The 26,665-nt window shown below is 42.4% G+C and overlaps 1 protein-coding gene across 5 annotated transcripts in view; it reads right to left on the minus strand.

The window, feature by feature from the left end:
- Window positions 1-26,665, minus strand: part of CARMIL1 (capping protein regulator and myosin 1 linker 1) — a 4,434,936-nt gene that overhangs the window by 1,276,314 nt on the left and 3,131,957 nt on the right. The gene's annotated exons all lie outside the window — the stretch shown is intronic.

Consider the following 26,665-nt stretch of genomic DNA (forward strand, 5'->3'; position numbering starts at 1 on the left):
TCTGCACAGCTATAAACAGTGGCTGAGCTTGCCAGAGAGGTAGCCATGTTACTGCCATCAGCTGGCTACCTTTATTACCATTACTGGATAACTGGTAGGAGGAATGATAGATGGAGCTGCACAGACACCATTGGAAACTGGTTGTTTCTGCTGTTCTCCATAACGATGCATAATCATGCCGTACAGAATGCAGCAGGCACTAAATGTCCTGCATACAGTAGAAAGATCATAATGAAGAGCACATGAGACTCATCCAGGCAATGGAAACAGGCTTTGAGCAGGCCACTCACTCACTCAATGACTGCCTTGCAGTGTTGAAGCGCTCCTCACCAGCTCATTGAGGGTTATGGACTGATAATATTAGCCAGTGTTTGACTGGGTAGCCTGTGTCACCTGGAAAACAAAACAGGGAGGGGACATACGATTAGAAAAGTGGGTATTCAGTAGTACCTATACCACTCTACACATATTGAACTACTTATGGTTGGGAATATTAAAATGTTTTGCACTTACCAACCAGGTAACCAAGAGGAATCTTACCATGCAGGAAGAGGTGGCAGAGTGAGCTGGTGCGTCAGATATGAGAATTATGGCATTGCCAGTTTTCTGTGCCAACACTTCTGTGATGCACCCCCATGCATCACATACTACTGGGCAGCTGATAGAATGGTAACTATTTCTGTTCCAGTATCATTCCCTCCCTGGCGTAGATGAGTCTGTAATGTCAAAATGGATGCAATCTATCACACCAAGCACTTCAGTAAAGTGTGCCATCCCACAGAAGGCACAAACAGTACTGAATCAGTTCTAAGGTGACACTGGGAAGTAAATATACTAAATATTTACTTGACATGTGCCAAGAGTATGTCGAGGAACTTCTGAAGTATCCTCAAGTCCATAGCCTGTAAGATTCCCAATACGTCTCCAGTTTGTCAGTGGATGGAACCAGTGGCAAGTATAGTGTGGGCTATATGCACTTTGTATTCACAGGTATAGTAAGGCCATGCATCCCCCACTCCCTGCCTGTGGGGCATACAAACTCAAAGTCCATACTAAATCCTTGTGAACTCTAAATCTATCCAGGATTTTTCAGCAAAGAGTAAATGTGTTAAGCCTTTGCCCGTATCTACTACTACTTTGTCTTGGCTGGCAAACACCAATAGGTGCAGCCAATTTTGGTGTGGCCAAGATGAGTACCTCAGAACTAGCTAAGATGGCAGCAAAAGTAAGCATCTCCATGGATTGAAAAGTAGATGGAAATGGAAAGACTTCATTTTTTATATCTATTATGTGCCTGGCTCAAATGCACATGAAAGAGGAACTATGATTACGCAAAAATGGAAGAGTTTCTAATTTGCATAAGATAGTCATTTTTCACATACTCCAAATTTACATCTCATTATACCTTCATTTGCATACAACTTTTTTATACTGTTTCGGACAGCTGCTGGCATTTTTGAATCATTCCTTAGCTGTGCTTGGGTGCAGCCACTGCAACTTCCTGCTACACCTAAGCACAATGAATATGACCACCACCCTATGCTTCCAAAAACAACACCTGTCCAGCCTTCCCAGTCACAGTTTTCACATCACCAGAGAGTCCAAAGTAATCACTACTTCCCTCTAGATGAAATCCATGGTTTGCAGTGTCTGAAAAGTGCAGCTATACCATTGCTAGGTACTTATCACAAAACAAGAGGGATGATTTAATTTCTGTCTTCATTATTAATTGGTTCTAGGTAATATCAGCTGTGCTGATAAAAGCAACATTACCCCAATGCAGTAGATTTTGGTCAGTCTGCATTTATGCTGTGTCGCCACTTGAAGAAAGCAGCCCATTAGCTTTTATGTAGAGATCTTAAGATGTACACCTCTTTCATGAAGTGATTAATTTTGTTTCTAAAGTAAATTTCTCACTACTACTCCTGCTATCGATAAAGTTCATTTTATTTGAAGTTTTACAGTTTACTGTCTTGCAGTATAAATTCACTTTATAACTTTAATTTAATAATCCTTTTACAGCTGACACCACAAAAACACAAGGTTATGGTTTCTGTCTGTTTAAGGCTGCCATTAATGGATTTTCTATAAAAAGAAGTCATGTCTTACCATAACGTTCCATCTGTGTTGCTGATGTTCGTTCATTCATTACTGATCGATTATCGGTTCCGTCCTCGGAACTGAGCCAGCCTTATATTAAGCTCATGTCAACCAAAAAACTCTTGAGCTAAGATCCTACCCAGAATGCTCTGCTCCCTGTTACCTGAGATTGAGTTTGCAAGTTGATAGACAAAAGTAGAGGCTACCACTGGTCATAACAGACCTACAATAAAGGAGTATATGAGATCAACCGGAGGGGGAAGGAGGGTGCGGAGTAATGAATGAACAAAGAGCAACAACACAGATGGAACGTTATGGTAAGACATAACTTCTTTATCTGATGTTGTTGATCTTCGTTCATTCCTTACTGATGGGACAGAATCCCGAGCTACCTGTAACCCTGGGAGGCCCTCGTGGAAGGACATTCCTGAGCACCACGGAGCCAAAAGAAGCTCTACCTCTGGAGGCCAAATCCAGTTTGTAATGAAGGATAAAAGTATAAGGTTTGGCCCATGTCGCAGCTGAGCAAATATAATTGAGGGAAAACCTAGCGTGGAAAGCTGCTGAAGTTGCCATAGACCTTGTAGAATGTGCTTTGACTGTGAGGCAAGGTGATCTTATTCTTGTTGTAAAGGTAATGGAATTTCTTAACCATGAAACCAATGTAACCTTTGAAACAGGATGACCTAGTGTCTTGGTCCAGAAAAGGCCAGAAATAGTTGGTCTGATTTACGGGTAGATTTTGTTCTGTCCAGATAAAATCGTATTTGCCTAAGAACATCCAGGGAGTGCAGGCAATACTCTCCCTTGTTAGAGTGGTTAGGAAAAAATAATGGGAGGTCAATAGACTTGTTGATAGACTGCTCTGATATCATTTTTGGTAAAAAGGACGAATTACTTCTCAGTGATACTCTATCCATATGGAAGATAAGGTAGGGACATTTGATGCATAAAGCTTGAAGTTCTGGCAAGCATCTGGCTGATGTGATTGCAACCAGAAACAAAGTTTTCCAAGAGAGGTACTTTAAATCACATGAAGAAGCAGGTTCAAAGGGGGGAGCTGTTAGGGCTTGTAGAACCAAGGCCAAATCCCAAGATTGTACTGGTTCTCTAAAGGGAGGTTTTAGGTGAAGAACATCCTTCAAGAAAGTCTTACAGAGTCTATGTGACATGAGTAAAAAATCCTGGAAACCAATGTGGAAATTTGAAATGGCAGCTAAATGAACACGAATAGTAGAGGCTGACACCCCAGATTGGAAAAGATGTGATAAGTAATCTAAAACCACCGAAACTGGGGCTGAAAGGGATCTGTTTATTCGCTGCCCATAATGAAAACCTTTTCCATTTACTGAGATAGATTAGTCTGGTGGACGATTTATGAGATGCGATAAGAATATTGTGCACCGGGGACGAAAGGTTATCTTGCCTGGCAATCATAGGAAGTGGCAACTAATGGCAAAACCAAGTTAACAACAAAACGAGTGACATCACCACTGGTTTTTGAATCTCATTAGAAGTGTGGTTTTTAAGTGGGGTTTTTAAAGTTTGTGGATAATTTTATGTAATTTTTTAGTCTGAAGAAGCTGGAGTACTGTTTCCAGCGAAAGCACGTACTACAATAAATTACAAACTTTTGGAGTGTACTGAGAGCCTCTCGTTTTGTTGTTAATCATAGGAAGTGGAGAAACCAAGCTGTCAGCTTCAGGGTTGTTAGAGTGGGGTGAGTCAGACCCTGAGGATGGGAGATCAACATTGGGGATGGATTGAGGATCCATGGTCGATGTAGCAGGTGAGGCCAGAGGAAGGGGAACTAGACTTGTCGAGGCCAAAATGGAGCAATGAGGATCACTTCACTTTTCAACTGCTGTGCTTTCTTCAGAAATTGGGAGATGAGGGGAAGAGGAGGATACGCATAAAGTAGACCAGAGGGCCAAGCGTGAACTAGAGCATCTGTAGGTGACTGTCTCCGAGGGGGGGGGGGGTCAGGGCAAAATAGTTGCTGAACTTGTAGTTGGTTGGGGAGGCAAATAGGTTGCAGCAAGGATGGCCCCAGCAGTTGAAAATTTTTGCCGCTATCACAGGGTTGAGGGACCATTCGTGAGGTTGTAGAATGCACCTGCTCAACTTATTCACTATCACATTGGAGCTCCCAGGAATGTGCGTTGCATTTAGAAAGCGGTTGGAAGCTATCGCCCATTGCCATATTCTCAAGGCCTCTCGGCATAATGGGTAACATCTGGTGCCCCCTTGCTTGTTGATGTACCAGATCACTAACGTGTTGTCTGATTGGATCACAATAGTCCCTGATGGAAGGATGGAATGGAATGCTTGCAAAGCTAGTAGCACCACCCTCAGTTTCAGGACACTGACATGCAAAAAGGCTTCTGTCTCCATTCAGGTGCCTTGGACCAAGCTTCCCTGACATAGCCCCCCCACCCCACCAGGGAGGCATCTGTGGTCACAGTGGCTTTCAGTTGATGGGGGCTGAAGGGGCGAGACCATTGTTGGGGGTTTCGAGACGTCCAGAGTAAATCTTTCTTGCATCTCTAAGTTACAGTTATCTGAAAAGACAAAGGGTGTTGTAGAGAGTACCACTGAGAGTGGAGTGGAATCTGGCCAGAGGAACAATGGTGATCGAGGCTGCCATTGACCCCAATAGTTGGAGCATGGACCGAGCATAAAACTTGTGGAGGCAGAGCAGCGGCTGAACCTGTCGTCTTTTTCTTTGAAGTCTGTAATCCGGTAGAGATACTGTGCAATTCCTCGTGTCCAACAGTACCTCGATGAATTCTAAAGACTGTGCTGGGGTCGTGTTGGACTTCTCCCAGTATATAGTGATTCCCAGGTTTTGTGCTGTGAGGAGAGTGTAGTCTAGGGCTTCTTCCAGTAGATGCTTGGTGGGGGCAGTGAGGAGCCAGTCGTCTAGGTATGGAAATGCCTGGAATCCTTGAAGTTGCAGGTGAGCGATGACTACTGTCATGCATTTGGTGAACACTCAGGGGGCTGTAGAGAGAATGAAGGGCAGTCCTCGAAATTGGTAGTGACTGGCTCCTATGTGGAAGTGGAGGCATCTTCTTGAGCGCTAGTCCATTTTTATATAGTAGTACACATCTTGAAGATCTACAGAGCACATCCAATCATCTTCTTCCAGAAGAGGAAGGATAGACTGAACCGTGACCATCCGGAATTTCTCTGTTTTTACAAATTTGTTCAGTGTTCCGAGATCCAGAATCGGTCTCCAGTCCCCTGTCTTTTTTGACTCCAAAAAGAACCTTGAGTAAAAACCAGATCCTATCTGGTCTGGGGAGACCATCTGGATGAGACTTTTTTGTAGCAGCTTTTGGATTTCATGTGCTGCTGTTTCTCCTTTGACTGCGTGGAATATCGGGCAAGTCTCTGGATGACATTGGACAGAGATGGAAGGGGATGCAACAGCCTCTGGATATTATCCATTGTACCCAAGAATCGGTGGTTATGTTTCGCCAGGCAGTTGGGTACAAGGAAAAACTACCCCCGACCGCTTCCAGAGGTGAGTAGTCGGGCAACGCTTCAGGAGCACTGGTAGGGTTGACCAGAGAAAGAATCTCTGGAACCCTGGTTTCGTGGACCTCCTCTGCCCAAAAAAGGGCGGCTTCCACTGGAATTTTCCCCTCTGACTCTAGGGGAGAACTCGGCACGTGTGTCATGGAAACAGCCCTGTGATTTTCTGTGCCATATCTTCCCACTCCTCTGATTTCTGGAGTAGAATAGTTGAGGAGTGGAGTGTCTGACACCAATGACAGATAGGGTCTTGCCATCTTGTTCGCCCCTTGCCAGCTTATCTTTAACTTTAGGGCCAAACAAAGAAGCGGGCTCAATGGGGGCATTCATAAAGGAAGTTTTAAAGGAGTCCGCAAAGGCACATCTAAGCATGTCGTCTCGTGACTATACCTGAGCCTGCCGCTCTAGACGCTCCTTCCGTTGCATGTGAAATAAGACGCATGGAAGAATTGGATATGGACTTTAGTGTCGTTATCTGAGAAGCTACGTTGTCACAGACCTCATCAGAAACAGCGCCTACAAAGGTTTCAGAGAGTTGGTTGCTTAGAACCCTCTGGAGACTTGTGAAGTGTGCCCACGGACCTTATGACAAAGGTTGATGAAGCAAACACATGCTTCCCGAGTCTGTCTATCGCCCGGGGCTCCTTGCTGGGCAGATGGACAGTCTGGCTCTCTTCTGCAAAATCTTTCTTGGTAGTAGCCGCCACCACCATGGCATCTACTGGAAGACCTTTAGATCAATGGGGATGCTCATCTGGGGGAGATAAGATCTTGTCAGGCCTCTGCAGTACAGCTTCCAGGGTGTCAGGAGCCTTCCATGCAAGCTAGATGATGAGCTGGACAAGCTCATTGGCCAGCGGGGTAACCCAGGAGGTAGGGGGCTGGGCACGAAAGGCCTGCAGCAATACTGATTCCTCTGGAGAAGGATTGGAGGACTTCCAGTCACCCCCTCTGCCTTAGGATCTCGAGGATGTCACCAAAGGACACCTCATCAGAGGGTGACCGTGGGGACCCTTCCCCGTCATCAAAGTCCGTATCTTCAATCAAAGACTCCTCAGTGGAGTCCATGTGCTTCCTCTTGCACAAAACCTTGCGAGGTACTTCCTCAGTGGGGAGTTCCGGGGAAGACTGCAAAGAGGGGGTCTCCCAAGGGGGAGAAACCTGAGGCCCTTGTGCCCAGTGGTTGTGGCTTGTGACAGTTGTGGCACAGAGGGGGGGAGGACTCAGACATGTGGGGTTTGCCAGCGGAAGCAAGTGCCCTCTCCATGGCCTGGAAGGCCAGACTGCCCAAAGAGAGATGGGAGCCCGGAACTGAGCATGACAACCTCAAAACCAGGGTCACACCCCTCTCCGACAAACTGACCCACAGACCAGGAGTCCCAAGAGGGCTGTGGAGCATGAGGGAGGGAGGATTCCTGGAGGGTGCCATAGAAAAAAATCGGTGCGGAACCAAGAATGCCCTTCCCCACGACACAGTCACTAGCCTGAGAAGAGACCAGTGCACAGAGGGCCACAAGGACGACTCTGGCTCCAATGTGAGGTCCACTACTGGGATTGTAGGAAGGGAATCTGCTGTTGGAGGATGGGGTTTCGATGCTTGCTTGGAAGTCGAAGGAGGAGTGTACGTTGGAGTCTGTAGAGAAATACGTTCACCTGGAAGAGGGAATGTAACTTTAGACAGTTGAGAGATCCCTGGCCACAAGCAACTGGTCAACAAGCCGCAACACATCTTGTTCAGAGAGGTTCCTGGTCAACCTCACAGAGAAACCCGAAGGCGATTCTGGCTTTTCTAGAAAAGGGCTGTATTGGCTGCCAACATACAGATCCAAAGAAGGAGAGTACTTGGTCCTTGCTAGTTCAAGTTGTACAGAGCCCGGAACTGAGGGTGTCTGCACCGAGGAGAATGGTGTCGAGGGAATCTGCACCGATGAGTATGGTGCCGTCGAGGAAGGTGTCTGCACCGGTAGTAATGACGGTGCCGAAAGGGACTGCACCGAAGAGCATGTCAGTGCTGAAGGTGTCTGCACCGTAGAGGACAGTATCGTCAAACTCGGGGCCGAAGGAGATTGCACCAACGGTGTTGAAGGAGACTGTACCTGCAGAGATGGTGCCAGTAAAGGCTGTGACAAAACTGTCAGAGCCGTAGGTGTCTGCACTGGAAACTCCGGTGCCAGTTGCGATAATGAGGAAATAGTTGGAGCAAGAGTCAACTGGGGAGGTGCTGAGCCTGGAGCCGAAAGGGTCACAGGTGGCAGCACCGGACTGGAAATTTTAACCTTCTTATAAGTCGGCTCCCTATGATCTCCAGAGGGAGATGAAGTGAGCGACCTCGAGGAGGAAGAAGAATGCCTCTTATGGGACTTAACAGGAGGGGGTGAGCCCTCCGACTCAGAGATAGCCTCACAGAAAGGAGTTTTAAGGAGGCCTTTTAAAATTAACTTGGTCCAAAGATTTCTACAAATCCCACATGGGGGATCCACTGAAAGGTGGGAGACATTCAAGCAATAGAAGCATAAATCATGGCCATCGGAAAGAGGCAACTTACAGCCGCAATCCTTACACTGTTTGAAACCAACACTACTTTTCTTGTCCGACATAATGATGTGGAGAAAAAACAACAGTACCAAAGAGTTAAGAAGACTACCCAAAAGAGTAAGAAGAGGGAAAGGAAGGATTACCAACGATGGTAATGAAGAATTACCTCAAAGGTAAACAAAAGGGGAAAGAAACTATAGGAAGAGAGTCTTAGAAATACGACAGGGTAGGAGTATAGAAATAGTAATGGACTGAAAACTTTTAAAGCACTAACAATATAGAAACTTTCAAAAATTATTCACTTAGCTGAGATAGAGTGGCCTGAAGCGGATGTACAGCAATGGAGGATTCCTGGAGGGTGCCATAGCAGCAATGGGGCAAACGAGATGTGAGGTAATAGGGAGCAGAGCATTCTGGGTAGGATCTTAGCTCGAGAGTTTTTTGGCTGATGTGAGCTTGGTATAAGGCCGGCTCGGTTCCAAGGATGGAATCGATAACCCATCAGTAAGGAATAAATGAAGATCAACAGCATCAGATTACTTATTTCTACAAGAATTGCCAGCTCCAGTGGCATAGGCAGATACAGTACTACTATGGTCCAGGCAATCTAGTTCAGTTAGTGGGTTGGACAGCAAATGAAGCTGGCTAGGCAGAGGGAGAATGGGTGGATACTGCTGGCTTGCCCATCCTGGTGGGAAGTAAAGGTCTCAGGCTCACCACTTGGGTGACATTAAATGGGAGCACTAGACGCTGCACCCATGGAGCATAAATCTATGAACACATGCTACTCACATGCATACACAGACAGCTAAGAGTGTGTGTAGAAGCATGCTCCATGTGGCATTCAGCTGACAGGTAGCCATAATGTAGATCAGAGAGTTACTATGAGGGATGTGGGGGTACTCCAACAGGGAAGTTTAGGCTGATATATAAGAGCAAACTGGTCTAGTCTCTACCTTCCAACTCTAACCACTGGGGAATGAATACACTGAGTTGGCTATCTGTGCAGGAATGGACTGTATGGCTTTTGCATGGCATGAGGATGCCCATCTCTCACCCCAGGGAAAGTACAGTTGTGTCACACCTACCATGACTGTAGATGTTCAAATAAATCAATGTTGCAGTACTGCTTTTTGGGTCTTCCTGCATGCAGAAGACTATGATCAGCACAATTTTCAGAATCTTTTCATCATCCTCAGCCAATGGATATCCAAAGACCAAAGTCCAGAAGCTAGGGTATAACAGGGATATCTGCTGGCGTCATCTTCAAGTTTTTTCTAGGTAGACAGTAGCAGGCTGATGCCCAAGGACAGCATGACCCTTTCAGAAGTCATGACTTCAATTAGGTGTAAGAGGAAGAAGTAACCCTGGTGCATGTAGTGGAAGAAAAAAGGGTTGAATGTGGTAAAGGATTACCCTCTGGACAAGGCTTATTCTCAGGGTTGTGGCAGTGGCCAGCAGACAGAGGGGTAGGAGGGGTGGGAGTTTGAAGTGTAACACTGATCTACTCACACAATTACAACTGCGGTAAGTGTGAAACAGCTGCACTATGTGCTTCATATTTAATGTTGCAGTACTGATTCTTGGAAGGACTCCCAAAGCTACAAGTTGGGGGCAGCAGGTTGTCTGATGACCTCTGGGAGAACAGGTTCTATAGAACAGAAGCAAACTCTACCCTAGCCTTGAAAGTACTGGCTAAATGATAATGCTAAGTAAAAGTGTGGTTAGATGTCCAAGTGGCATCATGTGTAGTGACGCCCTTAAGGAAAGCAGTAGTGGCTGCACTGTGTCTGCTGGAGTGAGCCTTGACCGAGCCTGGTAAAGTTTTATGGTAGTAATAAAAGAAAGTGATGCAACTGGCTATCCATTTAGAAACAGTCTGCATGGAAACTGGTCAGCCTTTTTTGCCCGCCTTAAAAGCTACTAGCCATTGATCTGCCCAGTTTGTGGACTATCTAGATAATACCTGATCTGCTGATGTACATCCTGGGAATGCAGAATTTGCTCTGCTCTATTCTGTGGGTTTGGCAAGAACACCAGCAGGTGAATAGCTTGATTCAGGATGCATTGTAATACTATCATGGACATGAAGGAAGTTTTTTTTTCTTAGGGTTACTCTGTCCCTGTCAAAGACAGTGAAGTGTTCCTTGCACATCAAGGCTTGTTGTTCTGAGACCCACTTGTCTGCATTTATGGCCATCAGCAAGGCAATCTTCCAAGTAAGCATCTTTAGAGGAGCCAAAGCTGCTGGTTCAAAGGATGGCAATGTGGGCTTTTCCAGAGCATAATTTAGATCCCACATAGGTGCACGGTTTCTCCTGCAGGGTCTTAGATATATCACCCCCTTTAGAAATTGTTTCAGGTGTGGGTGAGAATACACAGGAGGGTTGGAGATAAGACAGGGTGACATAGCTGATGTATGTATTTTAATGCTGGAATAAGAAAGACTGTGATGAAACAATCCTGAAAGATATTCCAGCAGCATAATGTCCACATTTGCAGGACTAGTGTGCCTGTTTCTGAACTAAAAGGAAAACTTTTTTCCAAATGGATAAGTATGACTTCCTGGTATTAGGTTCCCTTGTCTCTCTCAGTACGAAAGTACTTCTGAAGAGTATTCTGCATTGTTTGGGGTCAAAAGCCAATCCTCCAAGCTGTCAGTTTGAGGGTGGATGACAGACCCCTTTGAGTTAGAAAGTCTATCAATTGGGGAAGGAACAAATATCTCCTTTGCTGGGAGTCAGTAGGTGGCAGAATCAATGTTGCCTTGGCCAGAAAGGGACTATAAGGATCATGCTTGGCCTGTTTGATCTCACTTTTATCAGCACCATAGGAATCAAGGGTAGTGGTGAAAAGGTATAAAGGAAAAGGTCTGTCCATTTGAAAGAAAAGGCATCCACTCACCATGTCCCAGTTTGTTGGGTTCTGGAGCAGAACATTTGTAGTTATCTGTTCTGGTGAGAAGTAAAGAGGTCTACAGCAAGGTGATCTCACTGATGGACGATGTCTACGAAAAAAAACTATTTAAACATCCATTCACTGGCGTCCAGAAGACTACTGCTAAGGGAGTTTACTATGGTGTTGTTCTGGCCCAGGATATAAGATGCCATGAGAGTCAATTGCAATTCCTGTGCCAACAGCCAAATATTCATTGCAAGATTGAACAGGGAGTAGGAGTGGGTTCCCTGTTATTTATGTAACACATAACTGTTGTGTTGTCTGTTCAAATTTGTAGTGTTCCTGGATTCAGTTTTCTTGGAAAGCTTTTATGTCTAGAAAGATTGCCAACATCTTTTTTAGGTTTACGTTCAGCTTTCTTTGTTCTGGGTTCCATATCCCCTGTGCCTTTAAAGAGTCTAAGTGAGCTCCTCAGGCCATGTTCAAACTGTCTGTTGGGATGGTTTTGTCCGTTTCTGGCAGGGGGAAGTTTGCCTCTGGGTTTTGCAGGATGGTATCTTGCTACCACAGCAGTTCCTTCTTTAAAGCAAGGAAGAAGAGGCACTAGGGATTCCATGGGTTGGGAATGTTGTTCCCAAACATTTCTTAGGAGCCAATGGAGTTTTCTCATGTGGAGCTTTGTCACCGGGAAACATTAGAATGCAAGATGCCATGTATCCCAAGACCCTTACGTACTTCCCTTACAGAGACTGCCTGTTTGGTAGGACGTTGAAGAAAAACTCGGTGAGTGAACCACCTTGTCTTAGTGCAGCAAGGCTTTTTCTTGCACCAAGTCTAAGTACAGCCATAAAAAGAATACTTGTGGAGGTTCAGTGTGAAACCTACTTTTTGGAAGTACTCCATGGTTATTTTTAAGGCCATCTGGAGTTTTATGGTAGACTTTCCCTATATGAGGCAGTTGTCTAAATAAGGGAAGATGTGTACCTGTAAGTTTCTGGAATTGGGTATAACTGGAGCCAGACATTTGGTGAAAACTCAGGGAGCATCAGTACATAAGCCAAATGGTAATGCACAAAATCGGTAATGTAACTCTGCTGCTGTCAACTGTAGGTACCTCATGTGTCCTTTGAGACAGGGACATGCAAGTATGTGTCATTTAAGTCTAACGGGACTATTTAAGCCCCTTAAAAAATCATGGGCAGCAGTTTCTGCAGGGTTAGCATTTTGAATTTGGGGACATATAAGAAGTTGTTTAACTTGGAGAGTTCTAAGACTGGTCTTCAGGTGCCTTTCTTCCTTAAAGCATTCTTGACTAGAATCCTGTGCAGGGACTGGTTGAATGAACCTGTTTCTTTAGGTGCTTTGGTATCTCGAGGAAGGGTGGTCTTTCCCCGAACAAAACAGAATATTCCTTTTCCATGATGTATAAGACCCAATGGTCTCTGGTGATTAGTTTCCACTGCTGTAGAAAAGTGGAAAGTCTTCCTGCCAAGGGGAGGAAGGGATGTGCAGCTGTGCATAGTCACAGTTGATCCCTGGGGAAAAATAGGTTTCTTGGACCCTTACCAAGTCTAGGGTGCTGATCTGCTTGCCACCTCCTAGATGGCATAGATCTCTGCTTGGCAAGTCCTCTCCTTCATACATACATACAAATATTTCAAGCATAGGCATGAATGCCCTTCTAGCCTGACAATATAGTAAAACACTTGTTCCTATAATAAGTGTTCGAGATGTTCTTAACAATATCTAAACTAGTACTTGCTTTAATGTAATGTGGTAGTCTGTTCCATGCATCAGCTACTCTGTCAGAGAACCGATTAGTACACTTTTCATTTCTATAGCATCTCCTTCATAGGTTGTCTGATGATTCTCTAAATAAGATCTCCTCTTAGATATATCTAAGAGACGCTGTACAAGTTCAGATATTTTTTCTTTTCATAATAACAATTTTTTTCACATCATGGATGCCCCTTGGTATATTTCCACTGTACTTTTCCAGTTTACTCATATTGGTTGATATGATTAGAAAAACTCAAGCTGGGATCTACTCATACACCCAGGTCCTTAAATGAATCTACAGTTTCCCCAAATGGACAATGTAGTCAAGTACTTTTGCAGACGTATCTTATCTGTAACACATGCTGTGATGCCCATCACTGCTACCAATATGTGATGGCCACCAATATGAGTCGGCCCCATGCTGAAGGAGCCTGAATCCTCACCACTGACACTCAGCATTTCCAAATGCAGACCACTCTGCATCAAGTATAGTTTCCCTTACGAGCACACAGGAAACACACAGCCCGAGGACTGGATGTCTCTATCTGTCTGCTTCCAGGTCCCCATTGGCACTCCCACTGGTAGAGCTGTAGGGTTACATCTTCAGTCGAGTGTCCAAACCAAGTCCTCCAGCACCCTCTCTGTAAACTCAGTGCTTCGTGTCCCTGACCCTAGTAGCTGACACATACACACACACACACACTAAGATTTAATTTTCACACACACACACACACACACACACACACACACACACACACACATACACACACCTGGGAAAGGCAGGCACAGATTACCTGCTCTACCAACTATGCCCAGACTATAAGGTAGTTTTCACTGCCACCAGTCAGCCACTATAAGGCTCTTAAAAGGGTATCCAATTATACTGTGTAATATTAATACTAATACAAATGGTAGTAGTTCACCAAGACGGCTAGGCCTTCTGAGTGGCCCACACAATGTCAGCAAATAACTATAAATACTCTCAAAGGTTACATACTTTCTATAAGGAACAGTCACAATAAAAGTTTTGCATACACTTAATAATAGATAATAAAAGTACATGAAAATACTGAATATATATTCACAGTAAACCACAGAGTTGAGATCACAGGAAATATTGAAAAGAACACTGATGGACAAACTCAGACAAATAAACAAAAACAATATCTAAACTAAGCTTCACTATATTACTGACTGAATATAAGAGAGTTACTGTTCCCTAGTTAAGTTACTTACTACCGCAAGGCAAGATGCTGTGGGTAAGCAGTCTTTCTAGTCAGGCTTCCAAACAGAATACTCAATACTCTGAAATTTCTCTTTGTAATATCTAAAATATAATTTCCAACACGGCTTGCAGAATGACCTCATCTGCTCACCTGACTCTAGGTTTTCACAGTATTCCCCTTGAAGCTGAGAAAGGAAGTTAGCACAGTTAGCCACAGTACAAATGTTTATGGCCATGCCTGGGGCCTCCCGTCTTTTCACTTAGTTAATGGAGAAAGGTTCTTCCCCAGACCCAGTGTCTCTGGTCCTATTCAGTACTGTGGGGTGATTTTTTGATGGTTTAACAGCTTTACATTTCCCTTATTTTTCTTAAAGTTAACCTCTGCTGTGCCAGTATCCTCTATTAAAGCGTATACATTTAATTCAACTACAATAACAGTTGTCCATTTCATAATACATTTCAACAGAAGCAAAGCTCACAAATACATTTTCAGCACAAGCATCTGCACAGAATCAGTTTGATATACCAATGACATACAGTTCTAATAAATTTGTAACACAAGCATCTTGTATAAATCAGTTTGATGTTCAAAGGACAAATCATTCTTTACAAAACTCCAGCTGGCTATGCTGACACTTATCATCACATTTCTCACCCCCTCGAAGACTCTAGTTTTCAAATGACCCTTGAGAAATGTGGCTTGGGAGACATAAGTCTATCTGGGAATATGTTACCCCATTCCCTGTCTTGACAGTCCATATGCGTTTTGTTTGCTGACCCAACTACAGTGTTGTTCTGTCATGTCATATGTCTACAGTCCTAAACCCCACCTTAATAACTTTGCATTTTGCTGGCTGGTTCTATGTAGCCATGTTAAGGGATTGTGGTCTGTAACTATAGTGAATTTCCTTTCATATAGATAAGGCTGAAGATTCTCCAGTGCACATACTATGGCTAGACATTCCTTTTCTACAGCTGCATGGCATTCCTCCCTGGGTTGCAGTCTACAACTGAAATATACCACTGTGTGTTCTTCTCCAACTGAGGAAACCTGGCTAAGTACAGCCCCCACCCCATGGTTTGAAACATCCACCTGCACAACAAATCCTTTGCTGTAATCTGGACTGGCTAACACAGGGGGTCCTCCCCCAAAGCTCCTTTAAGCTTCTGGAATGTCTGCTCAGATGCTGGGGCCCACACTACCTTATCTGGCATGTTTTTCCTTGTCGGGTCTGTGAAGGGAGCAGCTATGGTACTATAATTACGGATAAACTTTCTACAGTACCCCCGCTGTCCCTAAGAATACACTCACCTGCTTTTTGGTAACAGAAGCAGGCCATGCCTGAATGGCTTCCACTTTGGCAGGTTCAGGCCTGATCTTACCCCTCCCTACTCTATGTCCCAGGTGGGAAACCTCTGCCACACCCACCTGACTTACTGGGCTTAATGGTCAACCCTGTCCTCTGCAGTCTGCCTAGCACCTCCCTGACATGCTGAATGTACTCTGCCAGGAATGGCTGTAGATGGCATGTTCATCCAAGTAAGCAAGGACATAATCTCCTGCTCCAGCTAGGATACCATCTACCACTCTCTGGAAAGTCGCTGGGGTAGTTTTCATCCCAAATGGCATTTTTGTGAACTCAAATGAGCAGAAAGGAATCACAAAGGCTGACCTTTCCCTAGTGTTGGGCGTCAAGGGCACCTGCCAGTAGTCTTTGGCAAAAGCAATAGTGGTCAGAGACTTAGCCCCATGCAACTGCTCTAGAGTTTCATCTGTCCTAGGCATGGGGTAAGCATCTGATGATGTGTGACTATTTAGTTTTCTGTAGTCCACACAGAACTGGGTACTGTTATCCTTCTTTTGTACTGCACCACTGGGGAGGTGCAGGGACTGTTGGACTCCTGGATTACTTCCATTACATATCCTGTATCTGCTCCCTCAGTCTGTCTGACTCACTCAAGCCCCCTATAAGGGGGCTGCTTTTTAAGTCTTTGGGGCTCTGTATCCACATGCTGCTGTACCAGGTGAGTGTACCCTGATTTCCCAGTGAACATGTCCCCAAACTCCTGTAACACTGTTCGGATTTCTCGGACCTGGGTAGGGGATAGCCACTGGGACATTACTACCCCTTCCACTAATGTGTCAGTCCGGGCCTCACTGAGGAGATCAGTCAACAGATCCCCCTCAGACTCCTCCTGCCATCCACTGCAAATACTCAGCACACGGGCCTCCTTATCATTGTAAGGCTTCATCATGTTAACATGGTACAATTTGTGCTCCTGCCTAGCAGTTCTACCATGTAGTTAACTTCACTGCCCTTCCTTACCACCTTAAAGGGTCCCTCCCAAGCTGCCTGCAGCTTATGTCTGACAGGAATGAGAACCATTACCTGCTGCACCACAGCATACACTGCAGTCCAAATATCAGCTTGGCCTCATCCCACTCTATTAGCTTTCCCTTTCTAGTTATTTGCTCCCAATATCTTGGTACGTTTGAAAATTTTCACCAGTAAATGCCTATTTTATATAACCCTACTTGTAATCATACTTCTTGATAAAAATCTACTTTTTCTCATTCTGATCAAATGGAATTCAAAGAGTCACTACTCACACAGCACAAACACCTTGACAACCCTTGATGGATTCCTTAGACAAGGTCTTTTTGTAGTAGCTGTTCAGCAATCCTGCAAGGAAATATCAATTAATTCACAAGTGTGGGTTTACAAGGAATCAATCACATTTGCTAATTAAAACATTCTGTACAACTCACACTACGCACCTGTCTAAAAAATTTTGTTTTGACCTTTTTTTTTTAACACCTGATGGCACAAATGAGTATGAACAAGCACAGTCATCAGGTTTTGAGATTGTGCAAGCCACCATTCATACAATCCTAATGTAAAATACATTCTGAGTGGTCTAGAGCAGCAGAGGCCATTCAATACTCAGAGTGCTATCTAGAAAGCAACTCCAAGGATGATACAGGAAGTAGCAGAAAAATGGCAACCACAGGTGAACACAGAGTTCCTCAGTGGATCAACCAGATCACCCACAGGCCATAATGGAAGGACCTTATATTGCCAGAAGCAAGACCACAGTATAACTGTCAACCACAAAAACAGGCTTTAGTCTAATCAGTGAATTATATATCTTTACTGATCAGGTAAACAAGGCCAATGACAACAAGGGGGAACTGGCCACCTACTCTGAAAACCAGAGAAGCAGAAACTCCTGCCTAGATGAAAAGACTACAGCAACCATGGTGACTAATAAGGAGAAAACACACAAAAAAAGTTCCTATTACAGTCCCAGAAGTGGAAATGAACTGAAGGAGTAGGAGTTCTTCTAGATATGACACAGGCTTTAAGATTTTTTTTCATAAAAGTGTGTGATTTCCTTCTGGTTAAGTACAACAGGAGGTAAAATAAGCAGGGTGGAAACTGGAGGAGGAAAATGAAGGCACTCATCTATACAACCATTTTGATAAATAAAACATTACTCTAAAGGTGTAGCAGTGAGTTTTGGTGTGTGTGTGTGTGTGTGTGTGTGTGTGTGTGTGTGTGTGTGTGTGTGTGTGCGCACGCGCGTTTGTTTAATTTTTGAGGTGTCAAAACTTGCAATATCAGATCAAATGCTACATGCAGTCATAACATATAAACTTGCAAAGCAGTTAACTTCTAGTACAAATGTAGATTCAAAACTGTAGTCCTTGAACCAGACCTCTTCACATTCTCTTAAAAGTCACTCCTAAATTAGCTCTGGAGTGACCCAAGCGTACTTCTACACCCAGTCTCCAATAGAAGAAAGAATAAGGGATCTATTTTCTAACATTCATTTACAAATCATCCCATCATCTGCCTTCTTCATGCCACAGGCATGCTAATTTACATTGTGAACTCTTATTTACACAAATATGTACCACCCCATCAGCTCTACCTAAAGTCTCAGAAAAACTATTTATTCAGTATATAACATACTGCACTGTTTGTACTGTACAACATCCACTCAACTGCCACTTGTGAGTACATAACTTTATAATTTATAATACTTGCAGAGGGTACAGCCTATTAAAGAACCAAGTTGCCAAGCAGTTGCCACAGGAGCTATTCTAGTGAAACAGGATACATTTCTTGAGACAAACTGTAATGTGATGGACATTCACATACATACTTAGTGATAATCTGCTGGCATATCTACTCTACAGGGTCTTGCAACAACATCCAATTAAAATAATGACGAAAGTAGGGGCCATCTAAACAAGCTCTCCCTTCAAATATTGTGGTAGTGGGCTAAAGTGAAATTCTGCAATTTGTTCTGCTATAGACCAATAGTATATGAAATAAAAAATGAACAAGTGCTTAAGAAAACTGTAAACACCTCCAAAGCAAGTTGTAAAACTTCTCATATACGTACGACCATATCTCTTTATGCACTCTCATTTTATAATTAGTTTTACGTCAGAAAGACATAATAAATGCTTAGGTTATGCCTATCTGTAGTGATAAATGGCCCTCTAAGTACCACACAGATTTGCTATATAGCAGTGTTATAAAAGATGTGTCCTCATTTTTCAGTTTCACTTAATGAAGGCAGTAGAATAACAGATCCCTGGAGAAAATTACAAGCCTACTGCAGACATGCAACAGTGTTATTATAATCTTAAAATAATCAATTTATATTCTGAGAAAGTGATTTTAACTGATCTTTTCGAATCAATGGTGTAAGCTAATTCTGAAGTCAGTACTTAACTGCAAGAAACATGCTACATCGAAAAACATGATTTTGGTGACTGCTGTACTTAACTGCTGTGATATTCAATTATCTGAATTATTTGGAAGGAAAGTTTTTCTAAAGCATAGGGATAACTGACATTGTGTATGCTCACACACACAAAGAAAATCTAATCATATAATGAAAAAAATGTACTTGTGTACAAATTTCAGTTGCAGGTCAGGAACAGGGTTCGTGTTTATAAAATTAAACATTACTAAAATTCAACAAGACAGACATGGCATTGTATGCTGCAGTGAATGCTAACTAGCAATGGAAAATAACAGCAGCTACAATTAATTTGTTCAGAAATTCCCCATTTTCAGCTGCCCGAGGCAAATGGCATCAAAATAACACATTAATATTTGAGTGTAGCAAATCATATGCTACACTACTAAAGATATCCATAAGAATTAGAACACTGTAAATAAACTACTGTTCAGGACTCAAAAAAACAGCCAAAACCTTAAAGCGGAATGCTTTTCATTATTCCATCAGTTCTCTCACATTTACAAATACTAATTCTGTAACCTGAAAGAGACAGAACTTCAAGGGTTCCACTTCTTATGGGGTGCATCAGGAGCCCAAAGAAAATAACTTACTTACTTAGTATCACACAGCAAAAAAACAGGCTAGTAGTATTCAAAGTCATGTCTCAAAAATGATACCCAACCAACGACACTTTGTCTCAGCCCCTAGAAAACTGACTGCATATGGAAAAGAGTTGGCAACAAACGGCAACTTTTTGCCTGAAGCCACATTTATATTTCATGTAAAACACATACACTCACAGTATCAGTGATGTGTAAAGAAGTCCTATCTCATTGTGTACAGAGTTAGAATCATCTGCCCTTAAATCCCCAGCTCATCTTTTTTTTTTTCCTCTTCAGCTCCCACACTCAGGCGTACAAGCATCTCCTAACTACATATGCAATGCCAGCATGTATCGAAGAATGTGCCTAACCCCTGCACCCAGCAGGGCACTGCCAATAGGTAAGTACAATCTGTAACTTTAAATGAGACATTAAAAACAGAGGTCCCATCTACTTGAGTTGGTGGTAGCTCTTACCTGAAGTCAAACATCAGCAAGAACAGATAGATGTAAGAGATCCCATTGCCAGGTCACTGATGTTCTGTCCAAATGAACCCTAAAACTAAAATCACCTTGGGTTTCCCACGGAAACAAATGTGACTAGCTTAGTAGGACTAACCCAGTCAACAAGGGATAAATAAAGTTAATAAAAATAAGTTAAGGCTACAACAAAAAATATATGCAAGGATATGTAACTATACACCGCCCTACTTCTTGAGAAATCCAGCACTAGATGTGGGGTCTACTCAGACTCAGGACAATGGCAAAAGGGAAATAAATCTTAATTGAGGGGCAGTCCCTCACAGACCAATTGATACGGTGAGTACACATCTGTTGTACATGACATTAGGAGTCTTCCTTGATGGGTAGTCTGCTAGTACCCTAGGGATGCAGAAGCCAAAGGATATCCAAAAGATGAAGCTTCAGAAAGTCAAATCCATATCGCAGACATATAAACCAAGCAATAATGTTGGGTGAAGTTATGAACCATTGGCCAAGTGACAGTGGCAATGGAAATTTTTTGAAGACAGGAGTAAAAGTAGCCAGGCCACTTGAGGGGTTGCCTACAGCAGCAGCACTGCTCAATGGGCAGTTTTCCAACTGTGAGAGGCACACGGAATGCAGTCAGTAATTAACTTGGGAATGTTTACTTTGCAGTAGCTAGCGTCTTCCTCCATCCCTGTAGTACAAGAAATGAGCACTTGTTCTGCCTTCTAAAACTCATGCACTCACTTTGTGAAGAACCTAAGGTAAAGGTGCACAGCTGTTAGTTTATACATCTGAAAAGAAAAGAGCACGATGAGTGTAATGGATTACGGACAGTTCAGAAGCCACTTTTGGAAATGAAAATCAGTCAGTCCAAAGACAGACGGCATCCTTGTGAAAGCTTAAATATGGTTCCTTACACACGACAGCTTGCAGCATCTGAATAGTGGTGATGGCCACCAGAAAAAATAGTACTTTTCAAACAGACTAATTTCAAAGTCACCAAAACCAGTTGGTTTATAGAGGACTGGTGTGTCTGCAGTCATGGTCTAAATCCCAAGGAAGGAAGAAGTTCTGCAAAAAGAAGATGGAGCTGTACAATTCCATTAATAAAGTGCCTGACCAGCCGGTGTTGGGCCATAAAAGTGCCCTCTACATTATCCTGTCCTTTATACATGTATCAGCAACATCTCCTCACACCATCTTACACTCTTGCTCATTATCACTTTTTACTCTCATAATTACTCTCATTTCCCACTATCCTACACTTTTTTATTTTTCTCATTTCCTCTAATCTGATTTCTTCACTTATTTTTCTTCCTTTCACTCCTTATATTTCTTCCCACCAGCCTACTATTTTTGTTTATCCTGGCATGTGTTTATCTATTGTCAATGCTTTATTGCATAATTTGTACCTGTTAAACTTTTGCAGCTTTTCTCCCTATGCCGCCGCTAAAACGGACTCTGCTCAGACTATTCTAGCCAACAAACAAAGTAAACAAGCTGTCCAAGATGGACGCAAAATGATCAACAGCCTAATTACAACTCTCTCAGTGTTAAAAAAGAAACTGAGAAATAAGAGCCGGTGATATAGTTAGCTTGAGTAAAATTCAGTTACTTCCTAGTAAGGACAATGCCTGGATAACAGCAAAGAAGAAATTTAGAAAACCTGAAAGAAAATCAACTAGAAAAGGTAAAGAGAAAACACTGGCTGGGAAGAACCTTGCAGCTGTTCAGCAAAAAGCAGTTCAAGCTTCAGCTGTGGTACAAGAGATAGCTTCTAGTAATTTAGGGGGAAAAAACAAATGTATGCAGAGGTGATTAAAATAAATGAAACAGAAGTATATCAATTCAAACAACAAAAGGCTAGAAAAAAATTTAGAAAAGCTTTAACTAGACATCCAGCTGAACTGATATAACTGCAAAAGTAAAAGGATGAAATGAATAAAAGGCTGGCAGAGTATGAGAATTTTCAAGAAGAGATACTTTAAAAAATGGCAGATTTAGAAGACAGCTCGTGCAGAGAAAGCCCGAAATGTTCGGTTGTACCAGGGGAAACTGGAAGGAACAGGCTATATTAAATTTATGAGTGCATAAATAAGCAACTGGACTGGTATTCTAAAGCAAGATTTGTTAATGGAAAGGGTTTAAGGGCACACTGAGTGTATGTGTCAACCCTAGCCATAACAAAGCAGCCAAGACCTGTACTAGTACAGAAGCAATCATAACAGTAGAAAGAGCTGATCCTGATAAAACTGTGGCAGAAGGGAAAAACTGGAGACAGCAGTGTTTGTGGAAAACGATTATTCACTGTACACCAGTCAGAAGAGAAGCACATTTATTCCAGCAATGAGGGAATGTCAAGAGGCTGCAGTAAGATTCAAGGTGCTGCAGTCAGCTACCTTCAGATACTTTTTCCTGGAGGATCAACGAGATTTTTTGATGCAATATAGGCTAAGGAGGAAATAACATTTATTCAATAAAAAGTGAGTCAGCAAAGAGAGAGACTCTTCTCCTCATTCTTCTGACAATAAAGCTCATAGAGAGACTTTGCTGTGAAATCTTTTCCAGTGTTCTAAAGGAAAGTGCTTGAGAGAAAGAAAAAAGCACAGGAATTGACTCTAAGAATCAGTACATTGGACATGAGCCAGAGTCTGGTGTTGGGAGAGAGAGATGAACAGGAAGAAGCTTAGCAAAGTTGACATTACTGAATACTTGGGAGAATATAAAGCATCAATCAAATTTGTGAAATACAGCTTTGTAAGAAAAAGTAGCTGAGAAAGACTGGACTTTTGTTGACTTCTTAAACTTGTGGATGGACTACAAAGCAAATACCCCACGTTATGTCATTAATGTTTGGAAGGACATTAAAAGGGGCTAAGTAATTGTAAGTAAAACAATTTTTGTTCTTCATATTTACATAAAATATTTAATGATATAAACTGCATGTTATATATAGTAAAGTAGGTTTGTGTAGTGTGTAGCCACGGGCATTTTAAATGTGGGGACAAGACTCTTCAGTGACTTTTTTATGAGTTAAAGATATTAAACAAGTGCTTTTTTAGTTGCAAGAAATATAGTTTTTTTACAATATAACAAGGGAAGACAGGCTGGATAAAAGCAAGTTGAATGCTACTATGATGTGATCTTGGGCTGCTGAGGTGGGAGTGAGGTTAAATGTGCGCTGATAATATTTATGTAGAATTAAATATTTTCTCTTATTTTACAAGTGTGAATGTCTAGACTTATGCCCTTGGCTTAAGCTATAAACATGGATTTTTTGTAAACAAGTAGAAAGGAAAAATAAGGTAAAATGATGATAGCCATGTGAAATGCCAAGTTTCTTACATTAGTAAAGATATTAATTAGCTTGTTTTTTTCATTAGCAAATAAATGTTCAGTGGGAGTCAAGAGATCTGAGATTTTGGGCTCTAAGTTCTGATCCGTTGGTTTCTTAATGCTAGGAGGAATATCAAAGTCTGTAAAGTATCCAGATATGCATCACTGAAGACAATCCTTTGAAAAGGATTAGAGAGGACTTCTCTCAAATTATGGTCCTCCTGCAGGGAAGCATCCTGTCTAGTGATGTCAACATTATTGTCCATGTAGTCACTTTGGTAAGCACTCTAGGAGCAAAGAAAAGACCAAATGATAGAGTTCTGTACTGGAAGTGTTCTCCCACAATAAAATGAAGGGACCTCTTGAGAGGGTTCAAAACTCTGTTGTGGCAAAAGTCATCCATCATGTCCAGCGACACCATTCTGGTGCCCTATGACAACAAGGGACATAACTCACCGGAGAGTTACTTGAATTATTTATACATTTGTTGGCCAGGTTGAGCATGCTTGCCCTAAAGACCCTTTTCAGGTGTGACTCAGTCTTAGAAGATAAATTTACAACACCAGCTTGACGGTAATTTTCAAATTAGTACAACATAGTTACCTTTCTTGCATCCTCTTAATCTGACATTTTGAGATATGGTCACTGAAACTGCTACAGTTTAGGATGAAACCAGAAGCTTTCCATCCCTTTCAGAACCAGAAAGAGCTGGAAATAGAATCACAGGCCTGGTCACAAAAGTGAGGCTGCTTGATAACCTCTCTAAGGATCACCGTCTGGCCCAGTCCGAAGAGTTTTGTGGAAATGGCCTAGTCTCTGAACGGAACATTTTCGAGGAGGGATCTAAAATTCTAAGACAAATCCTACTATGAGAACATCAAGTAGTCACAACCATTGTGATTGTTCTTCAAGCTAAGACAAACTCTGGTAAATGGACCTTGCAATGGAAAACCTGCATGATAGGATTGGAACTGTTTAAAGTCATCTTCCTGGATGTCACAACTGGAACAGCAAAGGGAGACAAGATAAACTGACAATTAAGGACTCTTCTCACTCTTCCAAGGGGGCTGCTGTTTCTTGGGTTGGGCTTCTGCTGGAAGAAAAGATGAATGGGAGCTGAAGGAATCAAAGGTACTTGTCAGTGGTGAATCCTCCTTCCTTTTCAAGAGGTCATTTACCATGTCTTGTGAAGGTAGGCTGAACAAAACCTCACTATAAAATACAGCATACAAGACACACTGCCTGAGCTCCTCCTTGAAGGAAGACAACCTCCAGAAAGCCATCCTGTGCAGGAATAAAGGAACATACTAGGCAAGTGATCATAGGGACAGTAAGATGCCTAGCGTTATATATCTTTAAACAAACTTCAAAATTCTTGCCACCCTTTTCAATCAATTAACAGTGCTCACTACTCAAATCAAAAAGGGCTGTATATGAAAACACTGGTGACATACTTTGCAAACGTGAAAGGACGACGACTTGATATGCTTACTAGTCTATGAGCTAATGGTTTCTAAATAATCTGACTCCTACTAATAATCGAAGGGGAGGGGGGACATCTGTCTTACCTAGTTCCATAGTACACAAGTTTATGCAATGAAATATTAAAATAATAATCTAAAATAATATATGTGGGATTAAGAAAACAATGTGTGGGCATCCAGTGTTGCTCAGTGGGGTGGCAAGCACCTAAGGATGCACCTGATAAGGTAGCATGTTGGTTACGCTGCAGTCCTGCACATACATTAAGCCATTCAAACTTGAATGAACATATCTCACCACTGTTAGTCTTCAAGAAACTGTATTAAATCCAGGCCTCAAACCATGTATTCTGGGACAGGGAAGCCTGGTACACCCTTCCTCAGCCTCCACCAATAAACCCTGCAGGACAAAAGGGGGAAGTCCTAGGAGAAGAGTCTTTGGTTCTGATTGCTATCACTAAGCTACAGACATTGATTCAAGGGATCACTCACAAGATGAGAACATTTGGAGGTTGTGCTAGTTATTTTGTTACTTATTTTTATTTCTCCTGTGACTGAAATTCTGGTGTTTACTGTACTTAGATATTTAGTATTCTCATGTTTTCTATTTTATTATTTATTATTAAATATTTTATACCTTTCATTGTGGCTGGTCTTTTAGAGAATACTTTTAACATCCTGAGAGTACTTCTTATTTTAGTGATGCCATGGCCCCTCCGAAAAGCCTTGCTGCTTTGATTATACTCTACCATTTACATTAATATTGATTTTACTCACTATAATTGGATAACCTTGTAAGAGCCTTAGAGTAGTTGAGTGTTGGCAGTGTGGTTACCTTATAGTCTGGGCAGAAGGGGTACAGTTAGTGAATCTGTACCAGCCTTTCCCAGGAGTGAATGAGTGTGAGTGAAAATCAAATATCCAGGTGTGGGTGTGTCAGCTACTTGGAACTGGGACACAGTGCTCCAACATGATTTTTTTGGGATCTGGAAAGACAGTCTCTCCAGTCCCAGGTCTGGAGCATGTTCCCTGTGTGCTCTTGGGTGAAACTGTGCTTGATGCGGAGAGCTGCATCTGAAAATACTGAGTAAATCCACTCCTGTTTTTAGTGACCGTCTCTCACCAGTGTCAGTGATGAGGATTGAGGCTCCTTGATTACTGGCCTAGGGTAGAGAGGCAGTCACAGCAACTTCTCCAGAAGACTGAAGTGAAGATGGCATCAGGAATACAGCTACTGACCCTGATTCAATGCATCACCCACAACAATGGCCTAAGAGATACATTTGTGGTAATGAAGGCAGATAGAGCCCCAGACAGCATCCCCACTGACATAAATCTCCAGAACCAACCACCAGCTCCAGTCTATCTTCAAGGGGTTCATGACCACAACTTGGGCAGCATTCTATGTGAAATGAAGCACACTGGAATGCAACACCCAGGTATATAAATTCAAAACAAAGATACTCAAACATCAGTCCTCTTGACTATTTCAGGCAAAACGTACGGTTAAAGAATTCACTATTTGTTCATCTACTTGTGACTCATCTGATAGGCCAGATGTTACAAAACTGATCATCGTTATATAAAAATTATTTTCTATGCCCTTATATTAAGTTACATGAAATTTGATCAATTCTGAAAAACATTAAAAGTTCTAGTAGCATGCAAGCTGACAGTACAAATGGATCATTCATCCATTTAATAAAGGATGAAACAGTACTTATGTGTACTATATATTTAATATAATAACTAGAAATTTTGTACCTATGGGCTGAAAGATCTCCACTGTGGTTCCTTTTGATAACAGCAGTGATGATTGCTTGATACAAAACTCTTCTTCTTCTTCTTTCGTCTGCTCCTGTTAGGGGTCGCTATAGCAGATCAACTGTTTCTATTTCTTCCTGTTCTCTGCATCTTGCT

This window comes from Protopterus annectens, chromosome 3.part1 (genome assembly GCF_019279795.1).
Source record: "Protopterus annectens isolate FY-2018-M chromosome 3.part1, PAN1.0, whole genome shotgun sequence".
NCBI classification, from domain to species: domain Eukaryota; kingdom Metazoa; phylum Chordata; order Ceratodontiformes; family Protopteridae; genus Protopterus; species Protopterus annectens.